Source organism: Sinohyriopsis cumingii, chromosome 4 (genome assembly GCF_028554795.1).
Source record: "Sinohyriopsis cumingii isolate HCF-2022 chromosome 4, ASM2855479v2, whole genome shotgun sequence".
Lineage (NCBI taxonomy): Eukaryota > Metazoa > Mollusca > Bivalvia > Unionida > Unionidae > Sinohyriopsis > Sinohyriopsis cumingii.
Window position 1 is genome coordinate 62728317 of NC_142964.1, and position 11317 is coordinate 62739633.

Sequence of the window (11317 nt, forward strand, 5' to 3'; positions counted from 1 at the left end):
TAAATCAAAGTAAATATAAGAAATGGAGACTATGTTTCATAGCATCTACAAAGGTGGGTTTGCATTTATTAACTCTAAAATAACTTGGATTCTTACAACTAAAAGGAAATTTGTTTACTTGTTTGAACAAGAAATAAGCGAGATCAAAAATAGTGTCATATTATGAGATGAAATTGCCGAAAAGTTTTCAAATGAGAAGGAGAATATTCTTTGATGTTATGTTTTACCTACTTGTAAATTTTAATGCAAAGACATAAACCTCAAAGCAGGAGAAGATCTTATGACCACGAACTTGTTGATGAACACACTAGCAATAGTAAACAAAGTACTCATCATTTACAAGAAATTGATTGAATATAACATTATTGATATTAGAGATGTCTTCACTTACCAAGAAGATTTCTTGAATTTGAAAGCTTCAAGAAAAGTACAACATCAATGAAACGTATCCAAGATGTCACTCACACTATTAGATCATTAGGTATCAAATTAAACTAGGTGTGATTACATATGAGAGAGAGAGAGAGACAAATGTACATATATGTGCAGTGATATGTAAAGGATTTAGTACGTGAAACGTTTTTTCTCACTTTGATCGCAAAACGTATGCCTGAATGAATACTTTAATGGGAAAGACAAAGACAGACACATTAACATGGAGCTGCCTAAATAAATGTATGTGGTTCTTGATGAGTTTTGAGTTTTGCAATGACAGATTTTTCAATGTAATATGATTTATTAAATTGCATTCGGTTTTGTCACAGTAATGCATATGGATTTTTTTAAAATGTGAATTACATTAAGAAAACAAACTCTGATCATAGTCGTGTTATCAATTATTTATAGAAGGACTGAACCTATTGATACTGACACTTATTAAAAATGCATATGAAGACATTCTACTTTTCAAATTTGATTAGGCCCATGATCCCTAACACCGTTACAATCTGCTCGTTTGATTCCAAACGGAATTTTCAGTGTAAAAGACGATCGTGCTCGCCCGTCAATTCTAGTTCCTGGACAAGTCTATTTTCAGCCAACTCATGAAGAAAATCATAGGTTATAGGTAAAAACATTTTCCTATGTCATCGAGGAAAATTTTCATCTTTTATCCGACTGATGTATTCTACTATCACCTTTGATGCATAGAAAAAAAATATATCGTCGCCGGTAGGATTCGAACCTACGCGGGGAGACCCCAATAGATTTCGAGTCTATCGCCTTAACCACTCGGCCACGACGACTTCTATAACTATAATACGCACATTTTCATTTCGTTTCATTCTTGGAGTTCTTACAGGAATTTATCTCACTTTTCCGCATCACAATCATGTGTCTGTTTTTCATAGTGAATGCAGTTATTTTATAGTTATGCGCAAGCAAGATGGAGATCACTCTATAGTCAGAGTTGGGCAAACTTTCCAGTGCAAGTGCCGCATACACAAATTTACACCTTGTCGCGGGCCGCATAGTTCATTAAGTGAAATAATTAATATTTGAAATAGCAAAAACAGAAGGTTTTTCTAAATAACATGTAATTAATTTTCAGTTGTTAATATGTTGTTATTATTTGAAAACTTAAACTTAAACTTCAAAAGAAGCACATTTATTTGATAAACAGAGTAACATAAACAGAGTCAGTGCGAATGATGACTTGTTCCTAGGCCGCATGAAAACCCTTGGAGGTCCACATGCGGCCCGCGGGCCGTAGTTTGCCCACCCGTGCGAGTCTATAGCTTGTTTGTGTGAACCTTTTACCATTTTCAATAAAGGAAATTTCTAATGTGATGAAAAGTGCACAGAACTTGGTCAATTCATTCATTGGTTTATAATTTCTAACCTGGCTGTGAACAACGTGGCCATATCACTGGCATTCTCTGCGTATTTCATGCATAACGGACTTTTCATACTAATACGGCGCCATATTGCGTATACTATGGATGAGTTTATTGTCATCAGCCTACAGGGTGACGTAGTTCATCCTATTCGGTAACTGTCGATTAATTCCGTAAATTACCATAATTTTGAGAGTTTAGTTGATGTCTCTTTGCACTCATATCATAGAAATTATACCGCTTGTTACATCCATGTTAAATGCAAAGTTTTATTTGTCATTCTGTTCGTTTGCTGGATCGACATTGTAAATATCAGAACTGACGACGTAATGTTTTCCATCTATGACTCAGTGTAGATATATGTGTAGTCATGCAGACAGCCGTTGGCTGAAAATGGACTTGTCCAGGAACTAGAATTAACGGGCGAGCAGGGTCGTCTTTTACACTGAAAATTCCGTTTTAATGAAACGAGCAGATTATAACGATGTTTGCGATCATGGGTGTAATCAGATTTGAAATTATAAATCAACAAATGAACTAAGTTCTCCGCATCTTTTATCTCATTTGTGATTTTCGGTTTCTCAATCGGTAGGGGGATACAAACGAACTGGTAGATATAGTGAGACTATAATATGCTTTTGAAAATCAACATAAGACCCCGAGATCAAAACGGGACTTTGTTCGCACCATAAATGTACCATACATGCACCATTTCGTATGCAGTAGAGAAGGCAGTATATCATATACCCTGGAAATCTGAGCAGTGGTTCACGCTGTTGATAAAGGGCTGTGGTAATATTTATAAACCTGTCAGCATTTTACCATCATATCCAAGCTGGTTGAGAAATCAACCTAGTTAGCATCATTTGTTGAGAACATTTTTAACAAACAGTTGAGTTCTAATTGTAAAGGTCATGGACGCTTGTGACGTTATCATGAAGACTGGGAGAAGGTTCTTCATGAAAAGAAACATGTAGACGCAATTATGAAGAGCTTATGGTATGTTAGATGACTCAGTAAGGCTCTTTCTGTGCTATCTGTTGAATTGATCGAAAGCAGCAAATAAAGTTGCATGTTATCTTAAACAATTGGACTTAAATAAAAACGGGTTTTTCAAGGATCGACCCTCGGACTATTCTTTTTAAAGTTTGTATCAGTAATATCTTCTATTTTATTACATATCGCTTTTTATATAACTACCATCAAGTGCCCTACGGTTAGTTCCTTTCTATTTCAACAACTTTTTAGATAAATTACATGTTTTTTATTTCTAATTTGGTACAACTGCAGTTAATTTCAATTTCAATTTTTACCAATAATTATTTTTATTTTTGGTTGACACTTTCCTAAATTGTGGTCTTAATTTATCCACATAATATATTTCACATTTAATCGCTGCCTTTTAAGATGCTTTGCTTGTTCATGTTTCCAGTTATGCTCAATGTGTTTTGTCCAGATAAACCTATGCATTCTGCTGTGTCTGTGTGTCGTGCAAATCGTGCTTGTTGCAAAGACTCATTTGTTTTATGTAATGTCGGTATAAAAAGGTTATTAGAATATATGCTGAATTGTTGTTTGAAATCATGTCGACCTTAAATAAATCTTGTTTTATCTTATATCACCGCTCTGTGTATGCAAAATTTTCGTTGTTGCTTGGACCTTTTTGAAAATGTATCCTTTCCCCCACCAACCACCCATAACCCTAACACATCCGCAGCCTTACAAACAAAATGGCCAAAGCCTTAAGATGAAATGAGACTATATCAGATCGTGTTCGTATCCTGGAATTATGAAACGGCACGTCGACATGTTGTGCTGTTCACAAATCAATTGAAATGGGAAGGACTCATGTTCCCACTCGTGAGGGCAAAGTGAGATATAAATACCCAGGATATCGTCTTCAGCCAGTCATCCACTAAATCAGTGCTGTCCAACCCTTTTGATACCATGGGCTACTGCATTGTTTTTTTTATTGAAGCACAGGACCGCAGCAGAGAACTGAAAAGCAACGACTATATAGCTGCTAGAGCTCTGGCGTGCTATTTAAAATCAGCATGTTGCCCGCGGACCGCGGGTCGGACAGTAATGCTCTAAGTTATGTGAAATGTTAATTTTGTATGCAGACATTGCTTTTTGATGTTATTTGTGTATTTTGTGTCAACAGATTTGTGACCATGGTTTAGAAAGGTAAGCTGATGTCTTGCTTCGTTAATGACGTCATTTCCGCATTTTACTAATACTTCATGACTTTAACATAACAGGTCCTTTCCTCAATAAGGACTTACTTTCTGTGCAAAGGACCCAGTTCGTTTTTACTAACATTATCAATTAATATTATTTCCAAAATGAGATTATTTTGTTTAGTAACTTATTAAACCGTCTGCGAAAAGAATCCTGTATGTTTTTGATAACAGCATCAATCTATAAATTTTATTTCACGAATGAAATTAATTTCTGTCGTAAATCATTTTATACAGAATTTAATGTAACAAAACCTTGTCATGATTTGATCCAATTACCTGAAAATGATGTTTTCCCTCAGGTTTTCTGTTCAGTTTTTTGAAAATGAATGTGCTTGGTCACAAGTCTATATTATGCTATACTGACTTGGAGAGTACGTTTTGTTTCCATCAGTCATGGTGAAAGTCAATATTTCTTATACAGTATGTTGGGTGTAAATACTTATTATTTCTTCAGTTATGTAGTAATACTAATGTCATTCTTTTTATATTACATTTTACTGAATACATATGTATTATGAATGACTGTGCCAAGCATCAATATACATCTTCATTACATGTATTAAAAAATAATCGTATAGAATTTCACCCGTGGATACCAAGTGGAAGTTCAACGTTTACGTCTTCACTGTGACAATAACACATTAGAGAGACTTTGTAAATAAAGTTAAGGTAAACTGGTTTGTAGGTGAATATTTGTCATATATTTTTTTAATACAAAATTTTGAGAGAGTAAAATGGCGATGGTTGTTAGTTTAACAATTACGTAGTGAGGTATTAAAATATGATCCTATACTATTGTGTTTTTGTTATATTGTTTGATGAATTTGTGTTCTTTTGTTGCTTGCCCTACCAGTATATTTTTCTCATCTTGTGTTTTATTTTATTTCTCATTGGGTGACACAATAAGATGCCAACTAAGTAAAAACAACTTATGAATACAAATGTCTATGACCTGTAGCCATGCCTAAATTTTTGAATCGTTGATAATTTTGCTTTCACTTTTGATTTGTTCTAATTTTTTGTTGTTTTCGTTGCTTTCACTTCACTGGGGATGGTATAAACATGTAGGCTAAAAACACATATAGTGCCACGTGACCATATCACGCTAATACCAGAGCTATTTGACCCTTGTATACGGTGGCTTACCTTCAAATACTACACTGGTTTTTCTGGAGTATAATCCGTACGAACCGTAAGATTAGCTAATAAACATTCAGGCCAGGCTGTTGTGCTCTGAATTTGTACACAGTAATATATTTTCCCGGGCAAATTTCACAATCTGTAGACAGTTTTAATCTTGGCCTTTACTCTTTTTTTTTCTCACACATGCATGCACTTTACGGATTTGTTATATTTAGTGTATTTATTTGAGAATGCACACCTGAGTAAGTAAATGTTTCATCGAGAGAGACAGAGACAGAGAGAGAGATACAGAGAGAGACAGAGACAGAGGGTACAATTGTTGCTGTGCCCTGAATTTTTACAAATTTTTTTTTCCAGGTCAATTTTCCCATTTGTAAGCATTCTTAATGATGGCCTTTACTCTTCGTTTTTCTTATGCTTGCATTCTACGGAGATTAAAACCCAGGCCCGCAGGTAAACGGCACCCATCGCCTTGCCTGCACACACGAGCCCATATTTCCCCAATAAGCACACATCACCAAAAAAATTACCCGCGGATCTGGGTTCGAATCTACAATATAACACCGATTGACTAGTATCATTGTTTGCTGATGTTTGCTTAGTCGTGAAGGAATATGGGCTCGTGTGTGCAGGCAAGGCGATGGGTGCCGTTTACCCGCGGACCTGGTTTCGAATCTCCACTGAGTACGAATTAAAAATTATCTAGCCTGTATGATAGTGTTATAATATGTTGTCTATATATACATATATAAGCTTGGACCCCTAGATTCCTGTTTCTGTCTTTTATCAGTCTGATCTATCCTACTATCACAACTTAAAATCCATATTGCAAAAACAATCATTTCGTCGCCGGTAGGATTCGAACCTACTCGGGGAGACCCCAATACTTTTCAAGCTTATCCCCTTAACCATTCGGCCACGACGATATCCTGTCTACGTCGAGCACATTTTCATTTCGTTTCATTCTTGAAGTTGTTACAGGAAATACTATATCTTTCAAGATCACAATAATGTATCTGTCTTTCATTGTAAAGGGAGTGCTAGGGGGCAGGGGCCAGGTTTTATGTACAAATTTAATACCGCAATCAACGACCTAGTATAACAAAAATCATAAAGAATCAAGTGAGGTCAAAAGAGTCCATCTTTTTTGGATACCTACTCGCGATGTCGTCCAATTCTTCACGTCGGGTAATTCTGCGCAACGATACGTCATTTCTGTAAACATTGGATCACGTGCTATTTTGGGTCAAAATTCCATTTTGTATCCAGAAAGAACAATCGTACATTAATTAAGAAAAGTCATATTCAGAAAGTGCACAAAAATATCCCACATTGAGACTCGAAATGCACATAAAAATGTGATTTCTAAATGGCAACGTGAAGACCCACTCCATGACCTTCTTGAACCTGTAACCCAGAAATTTCGATTTACTATGCATCTTTTAGAATCATACAAATAAAATACATTATATCAAAGATGGAAATGTGGGCCTTGAAACAAAACTGTATTTTAATCCAAGTTTCCAATTTTGCAAGAATTTGTCCCACACGTACAAAATCGTCTGCTACCCAAGTACTTTCCGCTAGAACATAATTTTCTCAACAAATTCCCTGGCGTATTGTCTGTGTCTAAATTCTGTAGTCATTTTTCCAAATTAACAAGACGTTGTAAACACATTGCATCCTATTCATTGTTGTTTCTCTTCCACGTAATAGCTTATTTTTCATAAAATGTTGAACTTTACTAACTCTTTTTACAAAACATCGGTTTAGTTTGCTTATTATCTCTTGCCATTTATTGGCATTTTTACGTTGAATTTTGAAAACTAGCTATAACTCTCACCTAATTACTCGACTGAACTGCTGACAGAAACAGTCCAAAGTAATATATTTCATTTCTATTGCAAGATGGATAAACATTACATCTTTTCAAAGCTATGCGCAGAATAGGCCGACATATCGCGATTCAGGAAAACAGGGGAGTGGTATCCTCTGTGTCCAAAATAAATATTATTTTGAACAGAATATTCTGGTGATAAATGCATCTTTTCAAATGGTAAGCATTGCTGTATTTTATATTTGTCAATCGCTCGAATTCGATATGCGTTTTGCTTCAGTATTGGAAACGAAAACCTTAGGTGCGCAGAAATGCCAGACAGCAGTGTATATTACAACAAAGCATAAGAATATTATCCACTTGACCAGAGAAGTCAATGGCAGTTCATAACAGAAGCCGTTTATGCACCCATATCCCAAATTTATACCTGCAATTTTTATGTCCGAAGGTCATTTTTGACACCGTATGATGCTCACGGTGCAAACAAACACCTTTTTCTAGATGACAGTTCTGCAAAATAGTGTGTATTGAACAGGCTGATGAAATTGAAAATAGTTGTCATCCAAGCCGTTTTTTTGAGATATTCTCCTTGACCCGAACCCTTGTGTTTACTGCTATGGGAGGCTAGCTCTTCTTCCTAGCCAACTATTGGTAATTCACTATCAACATATTGCAGAGGAACTATGGAAGGTGTACAGGCCTGACATCTATTTCAAGAAAAACACAAGCCCGAAACACCTAGTTCACAAATAGATCCATATCTTTAAATAGGAAACAATAATACTGAAAAAGTCCCACCATAGCCTTAAGTTAAGAAATTTGCCACGGGCCAATTTACGAAACTGGACAATGTCACCTATACTGTAGCTATGCGCAAGTAAAGTTGGAATAACTTTAAGATGCTTTTGAAAATTAACAGAAGACCCGGAGATCCAAACGGATCTTTGTTCGCACCATACATACACTATTTCTCATGCAGAAGACACAGCAGTATAGCATATAGACTAATTAGTATCTAGTCATTCAAGTCGATGGGTGAGAACTCAATATTTCCAGTTCAAGGAAGTAATCAAGGTTCTGTAAATAATATATAGGGAAATTGCCACGCTAAAGAAGTTGTCATGGCCCCTTGTTCGAAATGAAAATTAGATTTTCATGTATGTATGTTCAAATTCTATCAGCGACGTATTACTTTTGGATTACGTCCAGAATGCATATTGTACACATTAAATAGAGAATCCTATAGGCGCGATCATTTCTAATTTTGGCCTTCGCTTTGAAATGATTTAACCGAGACTTTAACTGTGGAGGATTGCATTTTTCTGACCCTGCAAAGGAGAGAAAAACCTTAACACCAGACATGATTCGATGAGAACTTATCCGAGAAATAAGTAATACGTCATGCAACTTACGATGCCGTGAAAAGAACACACACTCGTCTTTGCTGTAACAATCAAGTTGTAATACGTGTTTAACACATCGGACAACGTATCTAATGATCACATGGGATACATTTTGAGTAACATCATGGGAATGTCATGTTGTGTAAAATGAGTAAATAGACATTTGCGTTCTCTACAAATTCTACTGAAATGAGATTTGCCTCTCATTATGGAACTCCAGATCTGTTTTAGATGAACATTTTAACTATATTATGTACAAACCTCTTGATATGATGTACTTTCGTCATAATGTCATCTGCAAATATCTCACAATATATATACCGTTTCATGTCCTTATATCATGTACAGTCACCTTTATCTGCGGTGATTTTCGCTTTCTATGAAGTTTCGTCCTTTTATGATGCTCAAACTTCCATATATGATATACTTTTGTCCTTGTATTATATGCAAGTAAACTGTATATGTGGTGTTATTATCCCTGTCTCATGCAGTAAAACGGAAAATTTCATATTCTGTCGAAACGTCCTTATATTGAGTGCAAAGTTCTTTGATGACGAGGAGCATATACTGAACTTTCGCAGGCGCAAGCGCGAGCAGGGGAGTAAAGGAATATATTGTCTAACTACAACACTACACCACGTGATGTATCAAGACATATTGGTTGAAATTCTGAGTGAAATTCAGGACTATCTTCCATTAAGTCCTTTATTGAAACTTTTATAAATGACAAAAATCGACAGAACATAATATTGTAAATATCCGATGTACTTTGGAGATAGAGTACGCTTCAGAGAAATGAGAAAACATGCAAGTAATTTTAGTAAAATTAACTAAAGGGCTATATAATACAGCGCACCCGGGTACAGGTCAATTGCCACGATGCCGTTGCATGACAATTTTGAGTGGTTCGTATGGAAACTACTAACATTATTACTACTAGTTACTAATAATATTACTACCAGTTAAGAAGATGGATGACGCAACCCATATTGATGTTGATTAAAGATGTTTGGGATTTTATTATATGTACGCAAATTTGTAAATATTTTAAATAGACATGAAAACAATATCTCCGAAGGCTGTAGACAAGATGACCAACCATCTCCATATCTATTCTTAACATGTGCAGAAATTTTATCGATAACATTTAAAGGATAATAAGAATATTAATAGTATTAAAGTACTGGAAACTGGGTATTTATTCGCACAGTTCGCAGATGATATTATCTTAATTCTTGATGGTTCTTTCGAATCTTCCAATGATTTATTACCTAGATTTATTTCGACGATCTCAGGTCGGAAGCTCGATATTATCATCAAAATAAGAAGTAAGACATACAGTACAGATATATTTAATCATAGGTTAAAATTGGAATGTGTTACGGAATTTATTCTACTGATATTAAGTGTTCAGACTATGCAAATAAAACGACATGACAATGAAGTTTATTTTTTAATTGGGATGAACGAACCATAACACCAATTGTTATAATAACAGTTTTAAAGACCCATGTGATTCATAATTAAATCGATTTTTTTAGGACTCCTTAGCAATGCAAATGCAAACTTTTATGAGCGATGTGAATAAAATATTTTCAAAATTTATGTGGAAATCAAAGTAAATATAAGAAATGGAGACTATGTTTCATAGCATCTACAAAGGTGGGTTTGCATTTATTAACTCTAAAATAACTTGGATTCTTACAACTAAAAGGAAATTTGTTTACTTGTTTGAACAAGAAATAAGCGAGATCAAAAATAGTGTCATATTATGAGATGAAATTGCCGAAAAGTTTTCAAATGAGAAGGAGAATATTCTTTGATGTTATGTTTTACCTACTTGTAAATTTTAATGCAAAGACATAAACCTCAAAGCAGGAGAAGATCTTATGACCACGAACTTGTTGATGAACACACTAGCAATAGTAAACAAAGTACTCATCATTTACAAGAAATTGATTGAATATAACATTATTGATATTAGAGATGTCTTCACTTACCAAGGAAGATTTCTTGAATTTGAAAGCTTTCAAGAAAAGTACAACATCAATGAAACGTATCCAAGATGTCACTCACACTATTAGATCATTAGGTATCAAATTAAACCTAGGTGTGATTACATATGAGAGAGAGAGAGAGACAAATGTACATATATGTGCAGTGATATGTAAAGGATTTAGTACGTGAAACGTTTTTTCTCACTTTGATCGCAAAACGTATGCCTGAATGAATACTTTAATGGGAAAGACAAAGACAGACACATTAACATGGAGCTGCCTAAATAAATGTATGTGGTTCTTGATGAGTTTTGAGTTTTGCAATGACAGATTTTTCAGTGTAATATGATTTATTAAATTGCATTCGGTTTTGTCACAGTAATGCATATGGATTTTTTTAAAATGTGAATTACATTAAGAAAACAAACTCTGATCATAGTCGTGTTATCAATTATTTATAGAAGGACTGAACCTATTGATACTGACACTTATTAAAAATGCATATGAAGACATTCTACTTTTCAAATTTGATTAGGCCCATGATCCCTAACACCGTTACAATCTGCTCGTTTGATTCCAAACGGAATTTTCAGTGTAAAAGACGATCGTGCTCGCCCGTCAATTCTAGTTCCTGGACAAGTCTATTTTCAGCCAACTCATGAAGAAAATCATAGGTTATAGGTAAAAACATTTTCCTATGTCATCGAGGAAAATTTTCATCTTTTATCCGACTGATGTATTCTACTATCACCTTTGATGCATAGAAAAAAAATATATCGTCGCCGGTAGGATTCGAACCTACGCGGGGAGACCCCAATAGATTTCGAGTCTATCGCCTTAACCACTCGGCCACGACGAC

General features: G+C 35.0%; 2 non-coding genes across 2 annotated transcripts; both read right to left on the reverse strand.

Annotated features, from left to right (window-relative positions):
- Nucleotides 1–1162: 1162 nt before the first annotated feature.
- Nucleotides 1163–1244, reverse strand: Trnas-cga (transfer RNA serine (anticodon CGA)). Its single transcript has one exon. It is a non-coding gene; the product is annotated as a tRNA-Ser (tRNA).
- Nucleotides 1245–11235: 9991 nt separating this feature from the next.
- On the reverse strand, nt 11236–11317 carry Trnas-cga (transfer RNA serine (anticodon CGA)). Its single transcript has one exon. It is a non-coding gene; the product is annotated as a tRNA-Ser (tRNA).